The sequence below is a fragment of the Tympanuchus pallidicinctus genome, unplaced genomic scaffold (assembly GCF_026119805.1).
Source record: "Tympanuchus pallidicinctus isolate F22 unplaced genomic scaffold, pur_lepc_1.0 scaffold24, whole genome shotgun sequence".
Taxonomy (NCBI): Eukaryota; Metazoa; Chordata; class Aves; order Galliformes; family Phasianidae; genus Tympanuchus; species Tympanuchus pallidicinctus.
In genome coordinates, this window is record NW_026294741.1 from 8819186 (window position 1) to 8843328 (window position 24143).

General features: G+C 45.5%; 1 protein-coding gene across 1 annotated transcript in view; it reads left to right on the top strand.

The window, feature by feature from the left end:
- The window catches only part of GALNT17 (polypeptide N-acetylgalactosaminyltransferase 17), a 181299-nt gene that overhangs the window by 141562 nt on the left and 15594 nt on the right, over nt 1-24143 (top strand). The gene's annotated exons all lie outside the window — the stretch shown is intronic.

Here is a 24143-nt window from a genome sequence, read left to right on the forward strand (position 1 = left end):
TGCATTTCATTCCAGGGCTGTCACGTGTGCTGCAGAGCAGAGCTCCAAGCTGCAAAATGACTTCTCTGCAGCAAGTCAAACCCATTATTGCCAGTGTGAGCTTCCTGATCAGGAAAAAAGATCCATTCCCATGATTCTTGCATGTCCCCTGTAGGGAATTTCCCTGTCTGGCCGTGGTTCTTTACAGGGTGCTTGCAGGGACATCCTCTCCTGCGGTAAGAAAGGGGCTATAAATAAACAAGCAAGATTTTTTCTTTCATGTTTCCCTTAGTTCTTCCCAGCGTTGCTCTCTGTGGCGAATGCATGATATCAGTTATTTCCAGTGCATCAGAAAGGTCATTCATTTGCACAAAAGCAGCGCTTGAGATTTATTTCAGGCTCCAGTTGTTCCCAAGCGCCAACTGCACGCAGCTGTTTTCTTCTTCAGTTCCCCATCTTTAAAATGGGAATAAGAAACTTTCTGTTGCACGCTTTTGTGCAGCAAGGAGCAGCAGAGAATATCCACAGACACAACACTCAGGAAACCCAGGTTCCAATTAATTGCTACAGATTTGAGGAATGAGAAGTGCACATCACCCTGAAACGCCCATCCCCCCTGCCACTATCAGGTGATGACACGCAAGGTTATTGTAACACCATGTAATTGCTACACGCTAATGAGCATCACAGATGCTGTTGGCATGGAGGATCAGGTGAGTGTACAATCCCGTGATCCTGGCTGAAAACCAGGTGCTGGTTGCATTTCTGCCACACCAGGTTGCCAAACTCTTAATTCTCTGCCGATGAAGTGACTGCCTGAGGCTGGTGGAGACTTCTGGGTGCAGCTGTTCCAAGGCCTGCTTAAGCAGGAGTATGCACAGCAAGTTGCCCAGGCCCATATCTATATGGCTTTTCCTCTAAGTTTCCTTAAAAGACAAAAAAAAAAATCTGAAAAAAATACCTTCACATGGTTCCTATTTGGTACCTGCAAGAGCAGAGTGCCATCAAGAGTGTGTTTGAAATCAAACTCATGAAGATTGCATTTTCTCACTGACTTTAATTTGCAGGGTACACATGCTCAGCAACGGAGCCCCTGGGCAGCAGGCATGATGCTTATTCATGGGCTTGCTATTAATGCATGCAGGAACTCATTGTAAACGAATTAAGCAGCTGAATTTGTAAAAGAGACATAAGGGAATAGAATACCGGGCATTTGTTTAAAGAGCACAAAGCATTGTTGTGGTTTGGGCAGCAGACCATTGTGAATCCCACTGGCCCCTCAACACCAGCAGCAAACCTGTCAGCCATAGGGATGTGTTACTTCTGATAGCAAATACTTCTGCTTTTTTCAGAGACCCTCTGAAAGCAGGGAGCACTACTTCTTCAGGTGAGGTGGTAGCTGGAAGCTGCCAGGTGCCAAACCCCAAAATTCCTGCTGCCAGTCACGCTGCCCACCTTGATAATCAGCAAAACCTGCCCCAATGTGAGCATCTCATCTCTTCAGCAGTTTTTCTAACCCTAAAACTTGGTCGAAATTAACAACTGAATTGCCTGGTGTAGGGTGAACCTCAGAATGGACCGAGATGCCAAGGCTCAACGTGGTTCTTCACCTAAGTGGAAATGGCTGGGGAGAACCAGGAGTGGAAGCAGTCACAAAGAAGGGAAGGATGCAAATGGAGCAAAGACTCCAATGCTGACAGCTGAGACAGAGAGAGAGCAGCAGCAGCACTGCAGCTGGTGCTTATAGGAGAGGCTCTCAGTAATTGCTAAAGCTGCTTACAGAGGATTTTTTTATTAGGAAAGATACTAACAAATATTTTAAAGCTGTTCTAATACCTGGAGCTCTGTTTAGTAGCTGTAGACCTAATGGTGTGTTTATCCAAATTCTTCTGGTTGCTTCTGTCAAAGCAGCAGTCCTTGTTGATTTGTCAGCTGCGTAGACTCATGCATGCATTGTGTGGGTGTCCTGCTGGAAATTACATCTTGTTTACTTGCCTTTAATCGACAATTAGCGTGAAGTGTTTCTACCAAATGGATAAAGAAATTAGCAAGTGAGAAAGTAAAATTGTTACTGGGGGAGACATCTGGAAAGACTGGCAGTCATAAGTGCATACCTGCACAGTGCATGGGAAATATTTTGACAGTTCAACCTGAAAGCAGGCTTTGGTGTTGGCACTTTTTTTAATACGTTGATTTTTGTAAAGAGTGGCAGTGAGGAACATGGCTTGGATGCTTTTAATGGAATCTGGAGAGTCTGTAATATGTTTCTGGTTTGGATAAAAGAGGAAAATTGCTTCTAGTACTTTCATGCTCAAGAAAACAAAGCCAGAATCATCATCCCTCTGTGATGTCATATCTATAATTTGTTATCAGAGTGGTATCTACATGCAGCTTTCATAAAGTCACTGAGAATTCTCAGCTCAGAGAGATCCAACTTCGCTGTTTCTGTACGTTGACCCTTTCTTAAAAAATAAAAAGAAGAAAAACAGGAGGAGAAGCCTAGGAGGACGGGTTGGTTTTCAAGGATTGCTGCTCATGGGCTGCCCCTGTATGTATGAAGATGAGCAAATGTGGGAGGACCATGGGGGCTGTAGAGGCTCCATCCTTGAAGATGCTCCAACCTGCTGCAGGCTGGTTGGGGTTGGACTGGAGGGTCTGTAGAAGTCCCTGCCAGCCTCAGCAGCACTGTGATTCTGTGAAAAAGGAAACAAAACCCATTGGATTATGTATTGTCTTGAGACAGATGCATTTTTTCCACTGCTGAAGCTTTCTGAGGGTGAACACATGAAGTTTGGCACAGTCCTCACTTTGGTGGTGGCTCGTCCAGCAGCAACTTCCAGGGTCATTGGAGGTGCCTCTGCAAAGACAGACTGACAGATAGCACTGCTCTGCTCAGCTGAACTGAGCTGGGAAAGTCAGGGCTTCAGAGCAGCATGGCAGTTCACTGTCAGCAGAGCATTTCTGTCGCACTGGGAATTAATCTTCAACTCCCTCCATTTGCTTTAGCTGCTGATAATTCTGTCCTCTGTGATTTTCAGCGAGGAGCCCTATTAGCTCAAGCTGTGTACGGCGCCTTCATAAAACTGAACAACAGAAGTTAATCTTTTCCCTTTCATCTCTGTTCCTGTGTTGGTTCTGAGCAATAGCTTTGTAAGTTTTCACCCTTCTTAGCATGCCAAGCGTTTCCCTCATCTCTTTATCTTCTATTTTCCTTAATGTCCTTATCCTTCTTCTTGAGACAGCCTCATCTGCAGGGACCGATGTGCTGCAGATGCAGAGCAGCTAGTTGAAGGAGGTTTAAGAAAATAGTTATCTGAAGATTAAGAGGAGATGGCAAGCAGTCGGCTCCAGTTTTATCTACTTTTGCTCCTTGTTAATTGCCGTTGGAGAGAAAAAGGGATTTTATGTTTCCAGAGATGGGGAGTTGATAACTTGTTTAATCTTCCGATCTTATTCGTTCCAGTCTCATGACTCACACAGGAAAGGAAAAAGTTTCTCTAAAAGATCACATAAGATAGCCACCAGGCTGCTTCTTTGTCTGGGCCAAGCTTCTCCCCCTCGTTCCCAGGATGAAACTAAGCCAAAAATATCGTGCCAGTCCTTACACTGCAGTCTGGTTTCAGTGAGTGTGGATCAGGTGTCCTCTGAGCTGATCTCTTGCTGTTCTTCTCATCTGCAGAGTGACCCTGTGCAGGCAGAGTTTCATCGGTCCCTGTGCACCCCCTGCTTCCCCAGGGATCAGGCAGGAGCTTGTGGCAGGGGTTTCATTTCGCCCCATGCTGGCTCCTGTATATTTTGTTATACACTGATTTTGGAACGACAGCTTTTCACCTGAAACCTTTCTGGCTGAGGTGAGCAGAGCTGTGTGTCGTCAGTGTTATGGGAACGTGGTGGGTGGTTGTGCACACGCAGACTGTGTCTGCAGCAAGGTGCAGGAAGTATTTGCTCTTGTTTTTTTTCCTTTGCTTTAGCTGTACCCCATTAAAAGGACACGTGGACACTCACTGCACCCACGTCTTTTCTGCTCCGTTTCAATCACTACTAACAATTCCTGCTGGAAAGAGCTCAGGAATTTTTCCCCTCTCCTGTAACCATTTGTACTTCATTATTTTTATGGAGAAGAAATAATGATTTGCAGATGGCAATGGAAGAGCCCTCCAGGAATGCGCCTTTCATTTTGGATATGCCTTTTTACCATGGTTTGAAGCCAATAGATTTAGGAGCTGGAATGAAATCACATGAGGCCGAGTCGACACTGCCAGATGTGATCTTCCCAGCTTCGTATTTTCGATTTCTCCTCATTTTTCATAGGATTTTGTCAGAGCAGATTGCCCAGCCTGCCTCTCAATTAGCCCTTCCCAGCTGTAAAAATCAGCAAGGGGACATCAGCAGGGTGGTGCCTAATTGAAACCACCCAGTAACGTCAACTGAGAATTAACAGTTTGTTCTCTAAGATTTGGGGTGCGTTATCATGGTAGGGTTTTTTTTAATCCACTGATTATCCCAAGTTCCCACTAGTTCTTGCAGTCCTCGAATGAGTCACTGCTTCAGTTTTCAAAGATGTTTTCTTCTGTCAGGCTGTAGACTTCCTGCTGCTTTATAGATTTTCACTTATTTTTTCTATACGAATGACCTCAGAAAACTATAATCACTTGGTCAGCAGTGCCCAGGCCTGGGTGACGTGGGGGGAGGACAAGGTGCCTCTCTTGTGATCAGCTAATGGCAAAAACAAGCCTCGCTTTTGACACAGTGAATAAATCAGTGTGGGTGGAAGGGACTTGCAAAGAGCTGTGGGCTGGATAGGGTCCCTGGCTTGGGGTCCTCAATGGACCAGGCCACACCAAGGCTGCCTCCACCCTAAGGAGGTGAAAGGCCTTTATTTTGTCAAGCTAATCTGCTTAATTTGTTTAATAAAGACCTAATAACATCTGGTGCTTCATTCTGGTGACTAAATATTTTACTCCTTATTCACTGTCTGCTGAGGTTAGTAGGAATTTTTGCACTGATTTCCATGGGCCTTGCCTGAGGCCTGAAGCACATTCAGGCACACAAAGTGCACTTTTGTCTCCAGAGAGCCCAGAACATGGGGATGCCAGCCCTGGCTGAAGCTCTGCTTCACCGGTCCCATCTGTGGATGAGCTGCATGGCATCCATCCCTGCCCGTGTCCCTGGCCCCACATTCGGGCTCCACCATGGTCAATGCCTGCAGAGGGCTGCTCACCCCACCCTGCATCACTGCGCAGTGCTGCTCGTGGACATGCTTTCTTCCCAGAGCAGGGAGGGAAAAGCAGAAGAAGAGGAGTTCTCAGTTTTCTTTTCCTTTTTCGGTGTGGGAAAGCATTGCATTTTCGTTCTCATTGTAGAAAAAGTACCAGCATGAAAATGAAATACAACAAATGCCCTGTCCCTGGAGGCATTCAAGGCCAGGCTGGATGTGGCTCTGGGCAGCCTGGTCTGCTGGTTGGCAACCCTGCACGTAGCAGGGGGTTGGATCGAGATGAGCATTGTGGTGCTTTACAACCCAGGCCATTCTGTGCTTCTGTGAATAGATTTTGGTCAAAGGAAAGCACTTTTAAGAAAAATAACAAGTACAATATCGTTGTTCCAAGTAATTGTTACTGCCTTCCTGAAGGATTTAAATGCTTCTTACTGCTTGATCCAGAGATAGTGTGGGATGCGACCCCTGACAACTTGTAAATTAATTGCTACCTTTAAACCATATATTTGCTTAGTAGCTGCTGTTGGTTCATTTTAAGAGGTTTTAGGGATCTGGGACTAAAACCGAGGCCTTCTGCCATTCCCAGCATCAAGGCTTTGGCTGCATTTTGCTCATCATGTGTGTGTGAACCATTAATATGTGATGTTAATGCAGATGAAATTAAGTCTGGTTGTTACCCTGTGCGCATGGAGCTTAAGAGAAATAGAAGCAGTTTTTTCTACACCAGCTTTCCACCAGCACTGCTGAATGAGGGGTTCATCCATGGCTTTGCTGTACAGGTTTGGTGAGGAGCATCCTTGTATAAATGCTGCATCCGTATGCCCACAGTGCTCAGAGTAAAGCAGCACAATGACTGGTCAAACAGGAGAAGCTCTGAAAAACAAGCATCAGTGTTTCCACTGTTGCCTTTATCTGGGACTTGTGAGAATGTAAGGAAAATTCCAAACTTCAGTGATTTTCATGGAAACAGAGTTCCTGCTATCTGACAAGGTTGACTTGTCTGAGCTTGAGGTTCTAGAAGGGATTTCTGCTGGGAACACCTTGGCTTGCCCTGTTGTTGCTGGGTATGGACACAAGGCATGCAGCTCAGGATGTTGCTGCAGTTTTAGGCAGTGGTTTGCCCCAAACACCTTCAGCATGGCTTTATTACAAGGGGGAACAGAGTGTGTGTCAGTCCCTGGGAAACCTGAGTCATTCCTCCTGGTGAAGGAATCTATCTCAAAAGTAATTATACAGAGATGAAAACAGTCAGCGACGAGCTCAGTATCAGCAGTTTGAGTTCAGATTCTCATTTCATCCTGCAGAAGGATGAGTAATTCTAAATAGCTCTAAAGACATTTAAAAGCACCCAAACCATGACAGACAGAATGCAGCAAATGAGAACAAGGTAAGTTATTATATGCTTTGTGAGCATGTACAAAGCCCTGTTATCATGGGTACATTGGTACATGCATTATCATTGTGTGTGACCAGTAATATGCTTTCTTTGGCATTGGGCACGGCTGGTGACAACAAGCCTGATCTTTTCTTTCCCCAGCAATACTGAAGGCTCTGGCAGTCTTTTCGGCTCTGAACTGGGTCAGAGTGTAATGAAAATAGAGATGCAGCAGCTCTGTGGCAGTTCTTTCAGCAGGAAACTGCTTATTCAAACCTACATGGGATGACTTGCTGATGGGAGAAAAGTCTTCATGTCTACACTCAGGCAGAAAGCTGACAACGCATGGAAGTGCCACGGAGGCAGGAGAACCCCGGCCTTTTCCTATCTGGGCTGTCCATGGCTGTAAGAGGGATGTGAGCAGCCAGGCAGGCTTTTTTCTGCCTCCAGCACGATGTGCATAACTGTGCTTAACGGTGTGCTAGAGCTTGCTCATTTACAGGAAAGATCAACGAGCATCTCCTAGTTAAACTAATGAAGCAGAGCTTGGAGGCACTTCTCAGACCCAGAGCTCTCCATGCGCCTCGGAGGAGTAGATCCTTTTGCACCTGAATGCATCTTTCTAATTAAAATGAAGTTTTATTATCGTATTCTGATTGAAGTCTCGGCCCTGGTACGTGCTGATGGCATTGGCATCTCCCAAGTGAACCGCTGCCGAGTTCAGTGGTGGGGGCCGCACTTACGGCTGATTTAAAGCCTATTGAAGTGGATGGAGATATTTCCATTTTCTTTCAGGGATTTGGCTTGCTCTTCACAAGTGTAATTTGAAGCCGAGCCAGGATGTGGCCCAGACTTCATTTCAGAGGGAATTTGGTTGAAGGATTTTCGTGCTTTAAGGTTTGCAGTCACTTGAAAGCTGCCTGGTGACTTGCAGGTGTTTAAAAAAAAAATAATTAACATGCTGGTGTGTCTTGCAAAGCCACAAACAGCCTCAGAGGATCCCTTCTCCTGCATAACCTTGCTAGAGCAGAGGGATGCATTAAAAGCAAACTCTGCTCAGCAGCTGATGCTGCAGCAGTGGGCACTTTTTCCAACAGGTGTCTTAGAAAAATTTAGTAACGTCAATTGGGCAGCAATCCGGATGGGTTCTTCTGATTTTATGCTTTGTTTCCATCTCTTATGGTTTTGTGTGCTTGCAGGGAATTGCTTTATTTGTCATTTTAAATTCATACAGAGCACATGAACGCCAGTGAATCAGGCAACTAATAACAGTTGGTGTTGAAATCTAAACAAATGAACATAAGAGAAATGAGTCATCATGACCCAGAGACGCAGTGCTGCTCATTGTTTTCTTCTGTGTCGTCCACTTCATATATTCTTGTTTCCAAAACTCATTATTTTGTTTGGATTTTGAAATGCTCTTCAGAAAGTACTGAAAAGTTTCCAGAATTGAAGTTTAGCAATGATCGAGTTGATGGCAATGTTTTGCTTTGGTAAATCTGAATTTTGCTCCAGTCACAACTTCCTTATTTCTTACAATTTATTGCAACTTTTGAACTTAATGCAAAATTCAGAATACACCAGCTGCACGTTTTGATGAACCTTAAATGCTCTGCTTCCTTTTTGAAAGAATTTCATTGACATCAGAGTGTTGCAAATTTTTAAAAAGGCTTAAATCCTTTTGACTCAACTTTTTGAGATATAATCAACTCTTCATATGCCGAATTCAGAGCAAATATCTGCAACCTAAAGGATGGGAACAGAGCCGGGCGCTCCACATTCATGCCATTTGTATTTTTGGTGTATTCATAAAGCTTCCTGGACTAAAGTGTCATGCACATATGCCAGAGATACCTAAAAGCATCTCCTATGCTACTGCTCTGGGGCTTGTAACCTCTGTAATGCATTTTTTTAAGGAATAAAATAGAAGTAGCTACTTCAGCAGAAAAGTTATTAGTGCTGGTGTGCCCTTGAATGGGAAGCTTCGTATTTGGAAGGAAAAGCTGAAATGAGACTTTTTCAATTTCACAATTTTGTCTGTGGAGAGAGTCCTTTTAATCTCAATTTAATGAAAGCCAGCTTAAGATGTGTAAGTGACTGTGTGAGTGCTTGGAACAGGCAGGGAAAAGCTGAAGAGGGCTCCAGTGTGAGGTTAGAGAATGACAGAATCACCGGAGTTGGCAGGGACCTCAAGGGATCATTGGGTCCAGCCCACTCTGCTAAAGCACGTACCCTGCAATAGGTGGGCATCCAACTGGGGAGACTCCACCACCTCCCTGGGCAACCTGTTCCAGTGCTCCATCACCCTTACCATGAAGAAGTCTTACATGTTTGTGTGGAACTTCCTACATTCAAGTTCTAGGCCATCACTCCTTGTCCTATTGCTACACACCTCCGAGAAGAGCCTGGCCTCATCCATTTGCCTCCCACCTCCCTGTAGATATCTATAAATGTTTATCAGATGTGCTCTCAGTCTTTACGCAGGCTAGCAGACCCAGGTTACTCAGCCTTTCCTCATATGCAAGGTTCTGTGGGCCCTTTTTCATCTTTGTGGCCCTTCACTGGACTTCTTCTAGGAGCTCCCTGTCTGTTTGAACTGGGAAGTGCAGAAATGGACACAGTCTTCTAAACGTGGCCTCCCCAGGGCAGAGCAGAAGGGTAGGAGGAAGCTGCTGGTCACACTATTTGTAATGCACCCCAAGATACCACTGGCCTTTTTGGCTGCAGGGACACACTGCTGACTGATGGTCAACCTGTTGTCCACCAGGACCCCCAGGTCCTTCTCCACAGAGCTCCTCTCCAGCTGGTCATCCCCTAACCTGTAGTGATGCTTATGATTATTCCTCCCCAGGTGCAAGACTTTACACTTGCTCTTGTTAAACCTCAACAGGTTCCTCCCTGCCCAACTCTCCAACCTGTTCAGGCCTTATAGATTGGTAGCACAGCCTTCTGACGTGTCATCCACTACTCCAGCTCTCTATTATCAGCAAACTTGCTGAGAGTGGATTCTATCCCTTCATCCAGGTCATTGATGAAGATGCTGAACAAGACCAGACCCAGCATTGATCCCCGGGGAGCACTACTAGTTACCAACCAGACTCTGCGCTGCTAATGACAACCTTCTGAACTCTGCCAGTCAGCCAGTTCTCAACCCACTTCACCATCCTCATCTACCCCACACTTTCTAAGTTTAATAAGAAGGATGTTGTGGGAAACAGTGTCAAACACCTTGTTGAAGTCAAGGTACACAACATCCATCCCCCCATCTATTCACCCCATGATGACAACATAGAGGGCTGCCCGGTTGGCCTGTCATTATTCCTCACTGGTGAATCCATGTTGACAACTCCTGATAACCTCCTTCTCTTCCAAATGCTTGAACGGGTATCCAGAACAAGTTGTTCCATAACCTTTCCAGGGACAGAGGTGAGGCTGACTGGCCTGTTTCGCAATCCTGATTCTTGCTTTTTATGAAATCTGGAGTGACATTGGCTATCCTCCTGTCTTCAGGCACCTCTCCCATTTGCCAAGACCTTTTAAAGATGACAGAGAGAAGTTCAGCAATCACCTCTGCCAACTCCATCAGCACATGTGGGTGCATCCCATTGGGGCCCATGGGTATGTGTGCACTGATTTTGGCTAGGTGCTCTCTGACCAGATCCACCTTGACCAACGGGATGCCTTCCTTTCCCCAGACTCTCTCTCTTACCTCCATGGTCAGGAATTCCTGAGGGCTGGTCTTAGCATTAAAGACTGAAGCAAAGAACGCATTCCCCTTCTCAGTGTCCCTTGTTACCAGTGCACCCATCTTATTTAGCAGGAGACCCACATTTTTCCTAGTCTTTTTTTTGTTGTTGACATAGTTGAAAAAAAAAACAAACTCAAAAACTTTTTTATCCTTTACCTCCTTTGCAAGGTTCGAGACAGAGTTTGGAGTAGGGCTGGGTAACCATCATACACTTTCTTGTTTATAAGAATGTGATGGTTCATTTAGATAAATGACTTGGGAATCACTTCACAGACATGAAGGAGAATGTGGCAGAATAAATTATCTCAGTGACACATCAGGAGCACCCATCTTTTTCAGTCTCTCAGACTAAAATAACTGAGAACAGTCTGGCCTCGTTAGTTGTTTACTGCTAACGAGTGATGTCTTTCATCCTTTGCTCCTACTAAGTGGCAGGGATTGCTTTTCCCACACCGCAGCCTGCTTACAGATACAACATTTTGAATATATTAGTGAAAGTCCTGCTGTAAGAGACTCGCTGTCAGCCTTCACCGTGCCACGCAAAGCTCCACCAGAAGGCCCTACACAACAGATCATGTTACCCTTCCCATCCCTGGTGTGCCATATAAATCCTAAGCCAGAAGATTTAGGCTAGTTTATTTAGGCTTTAGAAGGGAGGGAACAGGAATGTCCTCCACAGACCAGCACCGTTGCAGAAGCTGTAGTGCCCTGCCTTGTACTGTGAACTTGGCTAGATGAGAGGACAACTCCGTGAAGAGCCTAAAACATGATGTTTTTTGAGGTCACAGTATCTAATGGCAGTCTTGTATGGCCCCACAGCATAGGATGATAAATACACGCTCTTGGTTTCTACTGGTGGAAGCCTGCCTCAGTGTCCCTTTGCTTGGAGCTGCCATGAGTACTTGAGGAGCAGCATTGCTTGGGCTGGGTTTCCTATCCTGCTGCAGCAAGAGTCTCTTGTTGTCCATGGGCATCAGTGCTACCAAAGTTCTGTAGACTGATGGCAGTGAAGTCTTGGAAGTTCTCCTCTGCTTCACTGCTCCATGCAGAACATGGAGAGCACAACAGCACCATATGTTGCACCATCACTGCTAGGCTTCCTGGTCCATCCGTTTTCTCCTGTACATTCTGATTTCCTCTGGAAGCTCTCACTTCATCTTCTCTGCCCACACTGCTCTATGGAGACAGCTGATGTGGAGGAGCTGTGGGAGCACTGAGTGAAACCTGGCTGCGTCTGCCAACCCGCAGGATTTTCTGTCCTCTTCTTGTGAGAAAGCTGCTCGAATGAAAAAAAACAGGCTCTTCCTGGAGTCCTTGTTGTCTGGCTGTAATTGGGGGAGAGTGATTTGCTTCTCTTGGGCAGCCTGGCCTCTCTCCTTGCCTCCTCTGTTCAGCCCTCCCCAGCTGTGGAAGAAGAGCTGGAGGAAATGGCTTTCCCACAGGGCAGCGAGTCCAGAGCGTGGATGTGTAATAAAAGGAAAAAATGGTCTGTTGCCAAGCAATTGCAGAAGAGCCACTCTGGCCTTGTGCAGCAAAGCTGCTGAGAAGGAGCAAAGCCCCTAAGTCACCCTCCAAAGCTTTGCTGTTTCTCTTGGATGCTGAAGGAGAAAAAAAAAAAGGAATTTTTTTTAACAGAGAACAGCCCTTTTTCCATGATACAGCATGTGGTAATTCAGTCAAAGAATAATAATTGATGTTCTCTTGCAGACCTCTTCCCTGTCTCTTCTTTGTTGGTGCTAGCTCAATCCAAGCATAGGTGCTGAGGGGGGTGGTCCTACGCAGTGGGGTCATCTTGAATCCCATATGGAACCATGAGAAAAGCAGGCACGTGTGGGATGTATTGTGGCCATGACATACAGGAGCCCTGCCCTGGCTTTTTCAGACACTTAGAAGCAGTGAGTTGCTCTTCCCATGCCTGTCCCTGGAAAAAACAATAGGAAACATAAAAATATCTTCTGGGGGTTACTGAATAAAAGGCCTCTGCTGCTCCCTAAGTCCCTGAGCAACAGATTGCTTGAAGCTGGGAAGGAGCTGGGTGAGGCCAGAGGTAGTACACCAAACCAGTTTGTTGCTTTAGGTCTTTATGCGGTGCAGATAAGGCATAAGTCCCTGCACTCCACACTGCAGAGGATGCAGTTTTCCCCCTGAGGCAGGCACTGGTGGGCTCTGCCCTCCTGGGACCATGGAAACCATCTGTGCACTTGGTGGGGATGCCTAGAATCAGCCAAAAAGGAGAAGACAGAAAAGATGCAGTCATTGTGTGACACTGTAGGGATGGGCATTCATAGTACACACATTGGGCACTCACAGCTACAGCACTGAGGGCGGTTGGCTGGTGGGTGGGGGGTGGATGCCAACACAGGACAGCTTGAAGCACAGCCCCATTTTTTTTGGAAGAGCTGGAAAATAGCAATTTTACCTTACTGATGAGTTTCTACAGCGACTGCCTGTTTTCTGTGCTGTCTCAGACTTTGGCTGAAAGAAGTAGGAATATTCTCTATGGAAATGTCTTATTAGAATATAATCACCATTTTCATACTTCCTGGTGCTTTTTGAGGCTTGGAGTTGCAGAGAATGATAATTGGTTTCTTCGTGTTAGAACAAAGTATCCGAGTGTGTACTCATAAGTGTATATACATATAAATAAATGAAAACATTCATTGTTTTCATCAACACGCTTCATTGGGAAAAAAAATCCTTATGAGCTTTTTATTGCTCTCTAATAGCTATTCAGGTGACAATCTGTCTGCAACCAGCATTGTGGGATTGTATCACTTCTACTGCAGTCATTTCTAATTGGCAAATCAAGGACAAGAGAAGTCAGGGAAGAATGGATAAGGACCGTGCTCCCATTATTAAAATGCAGCCTCAGAATTGGGCTGTGCTGAATGAAATGCAGTGCTGGTAGCCAGGCTGGCAGTTCCCTCTGCAGGAATTGAAGACATCATTATTCTACAGAGGCTTTTAATTTATTATTTTTTTTTTAGGAAGAGTAAATTAATTATGCTTTTACAAAGGAACCAGATATAAAAATAGAAGCTGATGGATATTAGATGCTCTTAAACAATGATTATGCATTTGGGGAGTTAGAATAGATGTTCTTAAGGTCTATTAAATATTTAGCATGACTTGTGTAGATAACATGATGGCAAACAAGGTAACATCAAACAAATGAACTGGGTCCTGTCAGATTAAGCACACAAAGGTGCTAATGTATAATTCTGCCAAACCATTCTGGATATCATGCAAGATAAATACTGTTGGACCCTTATAATAAGTGAACTTAGTTCTGTTTCAAAGGTGTTTTTGTTTCGTTGGATCCATGGCTTCAGCAGAATGCAGCTGAACTATGGAGGACTTTGGGATGAGGTTGTTCAGTGCAGGGATTCACTCCTGAGAAAGGACTGTTCAGAAAGACAGGGCTTTTATTACACATCTCAGTTGCTGAAGGCGTATTCTGTAATACATGGCAATGTGCTCGCTTTGCCTCTCTTCTTCTCTATCAACTCAGCTTCTCATTTTTAAATTTACTGCACATCTTTGATCGACTTAAGTGGAGACCTATAAAAGATTCCTAATCATCTCTTCCTTTCCACCAACTTGTTGTTCTTATTGACCCAGCTGCAGTTAACATCCTTCATGCTGTATGGAGGAGGAGGAAGGTAGGCTCTGATTCATCTCACCTGTGCTTAGCTGTCTGGTCTAGCTGAATCACACAATGAATGTTCCCATCTTCTCTATGGACTAAGGAACCTAGAAGACATCTCAGACCAGATTTTTAGTCTGCTCCTTGTGGACATCAGCTGTTGAGGTACTGTTTGCAAGCAGGTAGGAAACAAAAGTTCTTATATGCTTATATGATAATTGAACTTGGAGAAGTTCCTGAAGGTCTCTTTTCCTCAACTGGAAAATCTGAAATTGCTCAGAGGTGAGAAACATTTGAAAAACACCATTGTATAGATATTTAAATTTAAAATAGCCTGAGGATTCGTACTGTGCAAAGTTATTCCTTGTTTTCCAGTATCTTGAAGGGACCAGTATAGCACAAGGAGCCATCCACATATTGTTACAGCTCCCACCTCACGACATCTGGTTAGATGTGTCATTTGTCTGGTTAGACCACACAGTTAGTGGAAGGGGAGAACTAGGGTAGATAGCACAGAAGTAACTTGTCAGGCTGCTCGGTGGAAGAGCCAAGATGATAATTCACAACTTTTCTACCCTAGCCTAGTGATATCCTCACAGGGATCTCTGTACATCTGTCTTAAGCATCTCTGCACAGGAGTTGCAGAATAATTCAGACTCAGACTTCTTGAGGGCTGTCATCTACTTCAACTCAATGCTGGCTGAGCTTCAAGACTGGATCAGCTTGTTCATGGGTATCCCCAGCCCAGGATGGAGGTCAGAGGCTCCTCAGCCTCTGTGTCCCAGTGCTGGGTGCTCCCATTGTGCATCCTGGCTGGGTGAGATAAGGAGGGTATGTTTTCCTGTTCATGGAAGTACAGATAGTTAAAGGAAAATAGTTACCGGGCAAGAGCTCTGTGTAAGGGTGCACACAGAGGACTGCAGCCATGGAGAGCTTGCAGCCACACACCTGATCAACTGGTTCCATGGGATGGAGAAGCTCCAGCTCTTCTCTCTACCCTGCCAAAATACTTCCAGGATTACATTATATCTAGATGTGCAGGGGTAAAACAAAGAATTGGGGATATTTCAGGCTTTTCACAAGTGTAAAGAAAAAAATCTAAGCATCAAAGTGGCTGTGTAGTCTGCGTTTTATCTTTTTCATGAAGCTCTCGCGCGGACCCATCAAGTGCAGCCGTACGCTGGATTGATTTACAGCAGAGAGCTTTGTTTGTGTGTGTGTACAGTCAGAGTTCAGGGCAGCGGGCAGACACTGCAGCAGTGTGGAGGACTATCCAGCCATCCCTCCTGGGAATGTGACCCAAGGGACACCCTGCTAGAGCAGCCCATCTCCCTTCTGTCACACAGCAGCCGCACATCACCGAAGTCACCCGGAGGCAATGCAGAGCTGCCGTTTCATTGGTGTCTCACTGCTGTTACGTTGCACTGACGGGGTGCAATATAACGAGCACAGCTGGTGTTTGCTGCATGAAAAATCATTAGTGGTCATGCTCTGTGGTGTCCGTGCTGTGACCAGACCCCGAGGGACATAGAGATGCGGCAGAAGCTTTGTGCCTGGGATTTGGGAAGAGGAGGAGCAAGCTGATGGAGTGTATCAAGCTGGTGGGTTGTGCAAGCAGCCAAGGTCATCTTTCAAAACCATTTTGATAGCTGCTGTGGAAATTTGGTCCTGCAGACCAATGGAACAATTTTCAACATGTGTTATAAGAGGAATTAACGTGAAGCAGCGTGCTTTCTGAGCAGCCACAAATAACACTTCCCTGCTGCAGTGGTGGGACATGAGCACATCTGAGGTGTGTGGCCATCCTGGGAGAGGCTTGCTGCTGCTCTTCTGGGCATGAATAATGCAATCTCATGTCTTCCCATGAAGATGTGACTGTTCCAGTGGGTTGGATCACCCTCAACAGTTCAAACACATGCTGTCTCTGCAGGACTCCATAACCAAACAAGGCTTTGATCAGGGTTAGCTTCTACAGAGACAGCATTAATTAAGATTTGTATTAATAAAAAAAGGAATGCAGCTCTGTTTTTAGGCAGTGCTGTGTGGGGGGAAAGCCCCACTCTGCATTGGATCCATTTTTATTTCCCTCCTGTCCAAGTCTGTCCCCACTCACCACACAGCCCCTGTCTTCGTGGCTGTGGTTTTAGTGAGGGAGTTGAAGGCTGGTGCTGGCTGTTGTGAGCAAGTTCAAGTCCTCTGAAGCCAGAGACCATGCACCCAGTGTACTCCCATAACAGGGGAATGCTGTGGTCTTTAGTAAACTGACATCTAACCATGAACGCAAGCCCAGGCCACTTGCAGTGGAAACCTTTAAAGATGAAAGAATTGAGTCCAGGTGGACGGGCACCAAAATAATTTCATGCCCTTGGAATAGCTCATGTCTACATCAAGCAGCTGCACTGCTGTTACCATCCTCACTGCTGTCCCCATGCCAGGGCTTCCAAAATCACAGCTAAAAATCACAGCTCCAGCTCAGTGGCTTATCTGTACCGAAGGGAAATGGTTCCAGAGTTGGCCAGCCTTGAAGGAGTGAGTGGTATTGAACAGACGATGGTGCTGATGAGCAGCTGGTAGGAGGCTTTTCATCTTCGAGAGCCTTTGCGCAATGCTTCACCTGCACATGTGCCAGAATTTGAAGGGAGTGTTTTAGTGGAGGTCGAAGGCTGTCTGTGACAGTCAGTTATCAGCAGTTTTGCTGATGATAGCTTCAGAGCCACAGCAATTGCTCGGGCTTTAAACTTTCACACTTGCTTTGAGTTGCAAAGTATTCATTATTTCAAAGCACAAGACGAAGATGAGATTTTAGCATTGCCTTAGAAAATAAGCAGATGGCAGAGTGAATGGCAAAAATATGACAGAGCAGCCCCAGTCTCTAACCATCTGGTTTGGACCTTATTTTCAGATTTCAAACTTGCACACATTAAGTCTGCCTGCAGCATACGTGGTGCCGTGAGGGGGAATGTGCTGAGCAGTAGCATGCAATAGCCCACGGACCTCAGTAACACAGGCAGCTGGCTTTTCCCCTCTAAAGTTATAGCTAGCTTACAAATTTTGCTTGCCCTACATGAGCTGCTCATAGCTAACTACTGAAATGACGGTCTGATTTCTGCACCAAAGGGTGTTAGGCATGGCACAGCTCCCCAGGGCAGTGGGCACGGCCCTCCCTGATCAAAGCTCAAGGAGAGTTTGGGCACTGCTCTCAGACGCAGGGTCTGGGTGGTCCTGTGTGGAGCCAGGAGTTGGATTTGGTGATCTTTGTGGGTCCCTTCCAACTCTGGCTATTCCATAGTTCTGTGATTCTATCATTCTTTGTTTCTGGGATTCAACTAAAATACAGTGCTAAGGTTTGTAAAGCAGCATTTTTCAGAGGCGTGTAAATTCCTGTGGTCCCAATGGATTCCCCCCCACCCCTTTGGAGATTCCCGGTGTCTGGGTGTGGGGGCTCTGCATCAGGGACAGACAGAGCCCTTTGAAGCCCCTCCTAATAGGAACAGAATCAAAAACTGAGGGTAGAAGCCTCAGGGAAACCTGACAGTCTGTTTCAGTGCTGATGTTTGGCATTCTTTCTAAACCTAATGAATGAGAAAGTCCATAGCAAAAACATCTGAGAGCCCAGAAAGCATTGTCAGTCTGGGTTAGAGCTCTGACAAGGCAGGACATGCCTTGTGTGTCTGTACATGTGTGTATGGGTGTTCACACCAAATAGCAGACACTGCGTACGTTTCCTCCCTCAGTTCCATGTTCTAGTTTTAAACTCATTAGCTGTTCTTTTTGATGAGTTGCTCGAGCAATTTTCTGCAGAGAGGATCATCTGAGTTGCATTAAATCCTAGCCATCTACAAGTATCTACGTCGGAGCTCGGCTTCCTTTCAGTGCCTTCCCCATCAGCGTCTGATGAGAGGATATCTATAATTACCGATCACAGAAGCCGCAGTCGTGATATGCTGGAGTTAAGATGACTGGAAGGAGCTCGGTGAGCTGTCAGCTCCAGCATGCATTGCCTCTCTCTGCATAAATAATTCTGTTTCAGAACTGCCTCTTATAGTTAAACTGCTCCATGACACCTTCCCCCTTCTCCTGCTGCTCCCCATGTGGAGCTCTGTTAGTCCAGAGAACTGTCTGAGGATAATTTTCTCTAACGGCTTTCCATGCATGAAAAATACATCAAAATTCCCTTCAACTGTTTATGCTGCTTTATTTTTACAGCTTTGACAAAAGTGGTAATAAGAGAATGTGATCAAGATGCTTTTGGTACGTTACCAGCAATAAAAAACAAAAGTGAGCAACCTCCAAGTAGATTAGGGTCAAATCCTGCTGGTAGCTCGTGTCTTACAAGGGTGTAAAGCCCAACGTGATCGTTGCCTTCCAAAAGGGCTTACAGGTATTGTTGATGCTAGTTTTAGGCACTCGTCTTTTATGGGTCTCTGTAATAATCTTTGCGTTATGCTATTACAACATAATCAGGTCCCTGTCGTGCTGCCAAAACTGATCAGATTGCATCAGCGCTCTGAGGAATTTTCACACTGAATGTATTATGAAAGACACAGATTTATAACACGATAGCTGCAAACCACTTCAGAGCCTTCGTGCTCCACCACGCACATTAAGAGTGGTAATCCAGTGCCTGGTTAACATCTTGTGTGTCTGGTGCTGTAGAGCAATGAGACAATGCCAAGCTCAGCCAACAGGAGCCGGTGGCACAAAGCTGGGCTCCAGCCAAGGCTGGGATATAGGCGAGAGGGCATCCCTGCAGATTCAACAGGCATACTCCCTTCCTCTTCTTTTGAAAAATTACTTTTAGAAATGTTAAACTGACAGCGCTACGGTAACCCCAGTTGCTGTAGTTTAAAAGTAATTGAAGTACCCGTCCTGATGTGCTGAGAGACAAAGTGGTCTTTTTCCACAGTTCTTCTGAGCCAGGAGGCTGGGGACACATGCCTTCCAGCTAATCCTCCTGTGAGTGCTTTAAACACAGCCTCCCCTCGCACCCATTCTTACGTACCTTATCTGGTGATGAAGCCAGATCAATGCCCAATGTACCCTGCAATGATGCACAATGTCGGACAGGTTTTGTTAGATTTGTTAGAGGAGCACAGCATAAATTTTTCATTGGAAAAGCCTCAAGTTTGAGCAAACACAATTACAATGTGGATGTCTCATTCTCCTTGAACTGTGGCAGCACAGAGAAATCTCTGCTTTGCGTTGACGTGAAGCTTGCTTTATTCTAGCATCTCCAATATGTCAAATGTTAAACTGTTTATGTTCCACGCAGAGCTAAGAGGATGGAATCCGTCACTGTTACATCGTGTTGCTGTAGGTTAGGATTTGCAGAGTGAATTTGGCACCTGGGTTCTGCTTCTATTTGGCATTTCTAAATGGCCATGATAGCAGGAATGCATTTAGTGGTCTCAGCAGAAAAGCTGGGGAGTTTGGACACAAGATAATGTGGATATTTCTAGTCCGGGTCTGGTACAGCAAAGACAGGAACCTGTCCAAAGTCATGACATTCAAGAGGATTCCTTAGGAGGAAGTTTTTCACCCAGAGGGTGGTGAGGCACTGGAACAGGCTGCCCAAGGAGGCTGTGGATGCCCCATCCCTGCAGGCATTCAAGGCCAGGCTGGATGTGGATCTGGGCAGCCTGGTCTGGTGGTTGGCGACCTGCACACAGCAGGGGGTTGGAACTGGATGAGCATTGTGGTCCTTTTCAACCCAGGCCATTCTATGATTCTGTGATCCATCAGTCCCTGCTCACACGGAGTTGCCTTTTTCCAAAGGCAGCGAGTGGTTGTTGGTCTGTAGGTGCAATGCTGCACCTTTGCTGGATGGCTGCAGCACAGTGCCCATGAAAGTTCACTGCTGTTAGGTAAATCCTCTCCTCCAATGGGATCTGTGAAAATCCACATGCCCAGCCTAAAAGAACTAAAAGACAGCAACCCCTTTTCAAGGAGTGCTTGTGTGCACCTCCAGAAATTGTGAATGCTGCATTCTTCTGCCGTAGAAAGAAAACATTATTTTATTTCCCTCTCCCTTTCCCCCCCCATTGACTTCTTAACTCATTTTCAAGTTATTTAACTGAACATTTCTTCTCCAGTTCTTGCTGTGATTTTTACAATTAGACAGTGGTGTTCACATCAGCAATGATATGGCATATAACCTATAGATAGACATTTACGTATATAAAGCATTACCCAGCTTACTGCTTATGAGAGTCTTGCAACTTTGGGTGCAAGGGTTCTTCTTCATCTCATTGCTGACCCTTCTTCTGCAGCGCTGTCATGTTGGCATAAGGGCATAGGAGCCAAAATGGGAACACAAAGGACAAACTGAGGCTACATGCCTCAGCCATGTAGCAAGAAATGTGATGGGGAAAGTGTTGCTTCCTTTGACAAAAGGAAAAATTTGGAGAGAGAGGCCGTATCTCAGAGCTATAGAAGGGAGCTTGTGCAGAAATTAGTATTTCTTTGCCATCTTTTTTTTTTATTATTATTAAATTTTTTGCTCAGTTTCATTATTTAGGTCTTTGTTCTGATGTGTTCTTATTATTTTAGCTGCCCTGGATAATTGTGTTTTTCCCTCAACTAAAGAAGTTGCTTTTAAAAGAAAGGAGGGGGGTGAAGATAAGGCAAAACTGTTAAATGGGAAATATGTTGCTAATTAAGGTACGGTTTTGCTAATCACCTTAGAAATGAACTTATCAGCTGGAAAAGACTGGAGTTTGTGTAATGAAAGTTAGGAGCATTTTTCCCCATATCCTTCTGTCACAATACATTCGGAGATTAGAAGTTTACCTTGCAGACTCACCCTGACACCATTAGACATGATGTCTCTTTGCATTAACTACAGGCAGGCTCGAGCTGTTCTAGGATGTATTTCAGTCTGAATACTTAAAATTTGCCAAAGTTATAAGCAAGGAAAGTCAGGATCCTGTAATGGGAGCTGTCAGTGTGCGTTATGGAAGTCTTGGAGAGCTGCAGCTAGAATGCCACATTCAGGACCCCAGATAGCTGCTATCCCTTCTGACTTTTTATTATGATGATTATTAATGATGTCCCGTGGGTGAGGGGGACACACAGCATTATGTAAGACAATGCCCAAGCAATGGGATATTTTTCCTCACATGCATGCAAATGATAAGAGAGGAGAAGGTGCTGTTTCGGGGCAGTACCAACCTTTTCTTAGTATGCATTAAATTGGGTTTGGTCCCATTCTAGCAACAGAACCTTCTAGCAAACCTCGAGACGTGATAATTCTTGAGCCCGCAGGGGAGGACAGGCGATGCCCTGAGGCTGGTGTAGCACAGGACAGGTTCTCAGTACCCTCCTTTATGGTTGGACTAGATGAGGTCTTTTCCAACCTTAGTGATTCTATGACGCTATGATTCCTGCAGGCACAGCTCCTTTGGGGCTCCCTTTTCCACCTGGCTGGCTCCAGTGACGGCAGGCAGATTGTCAGAAGTCCTTTTGTTTCTTAAATAATGCTCTTGGAGGGTAATTGCTGCTTTTGGCAGGCAGGAGCAAAGCAAATTGATGGTTGCAGTGAATTTTGGAGGGCAAAGGGGATCGTGGACAGTAATTGTTCCTAACTGCATACCACTTGGAAAATTGTTTCTGTGATCACTGCAGTGAGGTGGTCAAGTGAAATGGGGGTTTTCTTGCTGTCTCTGTTACCAGCACAGAGGGCTGTCTGCGTGCTGCACTTCGCACACTCTTGCCCATCCTCCCTCCCTAACCAGCAGGGCAGTAGCAGTGGAGGACATGTGCTTCTTGCCATTCCCCCAAGCACTGCGCCTACTGACATCCCAGCCATCATTAGGAATGGAGACACATTAAAATGCTCCACGTGAGCAGTGTGAAAACAGCTCTGATTTTGCATAAGACCTGCAGGCTGATGGCAGGGCAGATGCTGGTGCCTTGCCTGGGAGGTGGGGGGAATGCCTTACCCTGAATATTGTAATGTATTTGCATGCTCATGCACAAGAGAAGACCCTGCACCTCCCTAGAAGCTCTACTGCTGCATTGCACCACGCCAAATTTGTTCTTGCTTTGCACTGTCCCAGTGCAGGTCAGCATCGTGCTGTTTTGTCGATGCTTTCACACATCTGTGACACCTTCCTGCTCCCTGAGGGTGATGGGAGAGCAAAACTGGGTCACTCCATCCCTAGAGCAAGGCGATGGGATTTTGCACTAACCAAGGGCTGCCTCCCACATGGGCAAACACTTGTAGAAAGTAGATGGCTGATGCTGTTTCAGCTGCACTCAAAAATTTCACTGCTTGAGAATTGCTGGTTTTCCATGTTGAATTCTTATAAAAGTCATCTTTTGCGAAGGACCACAGTCAGACAATGGACAGCAGTTGCATTCCTGTCGCCAAGGACAAAATGAGATGGCCTCAAGTTGCACGAGGGGTGGTTGAGGTTGGATATTAAGAAAAACTTCCCCAAAAAAGTGGTGAGACACTGGAGCAGGCTGCCCAAGGAGGTGGTGTGGTCACCATCCCTGGAGGTGTCCCAGAACCATAGGGATGTGGCATTTGGGGACGCAGATCAGTGGGAGATGATGGTGGTAGATGGATGGGTGGACTGGATGATCTTAGAGCTCTTTTCCAGCCTCAGTGATTGAAAACACACCAAAGCTCTCCTGGCGATGGGTTTGTTTTCTCTTTCTTTCTCTGGAAGTGCTTTACTAGAATTTAGTATTAAGTGTTTTTTTTACCACCCCAGGCATCATTCTGTACATTTGTGTAGACGGGTGGAGGAGCAGTCACTGAGTCACTGTCATTTACTGGAGGGGAATCTTCTATTTTTAATTCAGCCTCTCTTTACGGGTGGATGAATGGCAAGCTAATAGTCATGGTGAAATTTGAATGTCAGAAAACAAGGGGAAACTTGTGACTTGTTCCTCATATTTAGCCTGCTCTATTACACACTCCATCTCGAGTCTTCAAACGTTGTCTTTACACGCTCTCCATGCATGTTTTATGAATGGGTGTAATGGTTATTTGTTCCATTGTAGCAAGCAGTGTGAAAGATTATGCCAAATTAAAGAGGCTGAACATGAATTAATTTACAAGAACTTGTTTCTTCATCGGTCTCGATATTCTGCTTCTCTTGATTACACTTCTGCTAAGAAACATGGACAATTCCTGAAGGAACTGGCAGAAAAAAAAAACCACGCTGGACTGATTGCCCATTTAAAGCTGTGAGTTGAAGCAGATAGAGTACCCAAAGGGACTGGGGCTTCATTTGCTATGAATAAGAAAAGCCTACTTCTCAGTGTCTCCTTATTCCTCACATACCTTCGGTGCAACAGCAGGTTGCTCAAAGGGGCAGTAATGAAGGTTCCCAAAGGAGTTGTTGACAACGGAAAGGAATCTGCGCTGGGGGTCTGAGCATCTGAGGACCTGCTCACCTGCATGCCAGCAGGCTCAAGAAGTCGCTGCCGCTGGGAACAAGCGGCATCTGGGCCCACGGCTTCTCCCCTGCTCAGTGGGGATGGCAATACTGAACACACAGCCCCTCCCTGTGTAACAGCCCCACGTTCTCTTTGTTCCTGTTGTTGCCAGCAGAAATGTTGTAGAAGCTGTTAGATTTTTGTCTCTGTAATGACAGTGTGGATTTACTTACGAGATGATAGACGCATCTGTTTTGTTTTTCTTTCCCAAAGAAGTGCCTTTTTAGAATTAGGGTTTTATTGATCTCTCTGGCTTGTGGATACATAGATAGTCACTGCCGTTTCCAGCGCTCTCTGTTTATTACAATATATGCATTTCAAGATCATTTGTACAGATATTTCCAACGTATGAGGAGCTGTCTAGCATAAAACCGTGTGAATTATTAAAACAAAACTCAAAAGACAAAATTACATTCTTACTACCCGAAGCAAGCTTGGTGGAAGATGGCAATTTAACTACGTGATGGCTTGAAAGTTTTGAGAATGATTCGTTTGATGTCAGATCAGGATGAAGTCTCACACACTGCTCCACAGCACTGAGGGAGATGCGGGGTTCCCCAGAACTGGCAGCTCCAAACAGTTGAACTATTGCCATTTCATCATTCCGAAGGGCAGCTGACTGAGCAGTGAACTAATTCACCTTCTCTAACGTGATTTTGTTAATATCTCCTTTGTGTTGTTTGGATGTTATTAGCACAGGAAGATGCAAATGTTTGGGGTTTGCGCA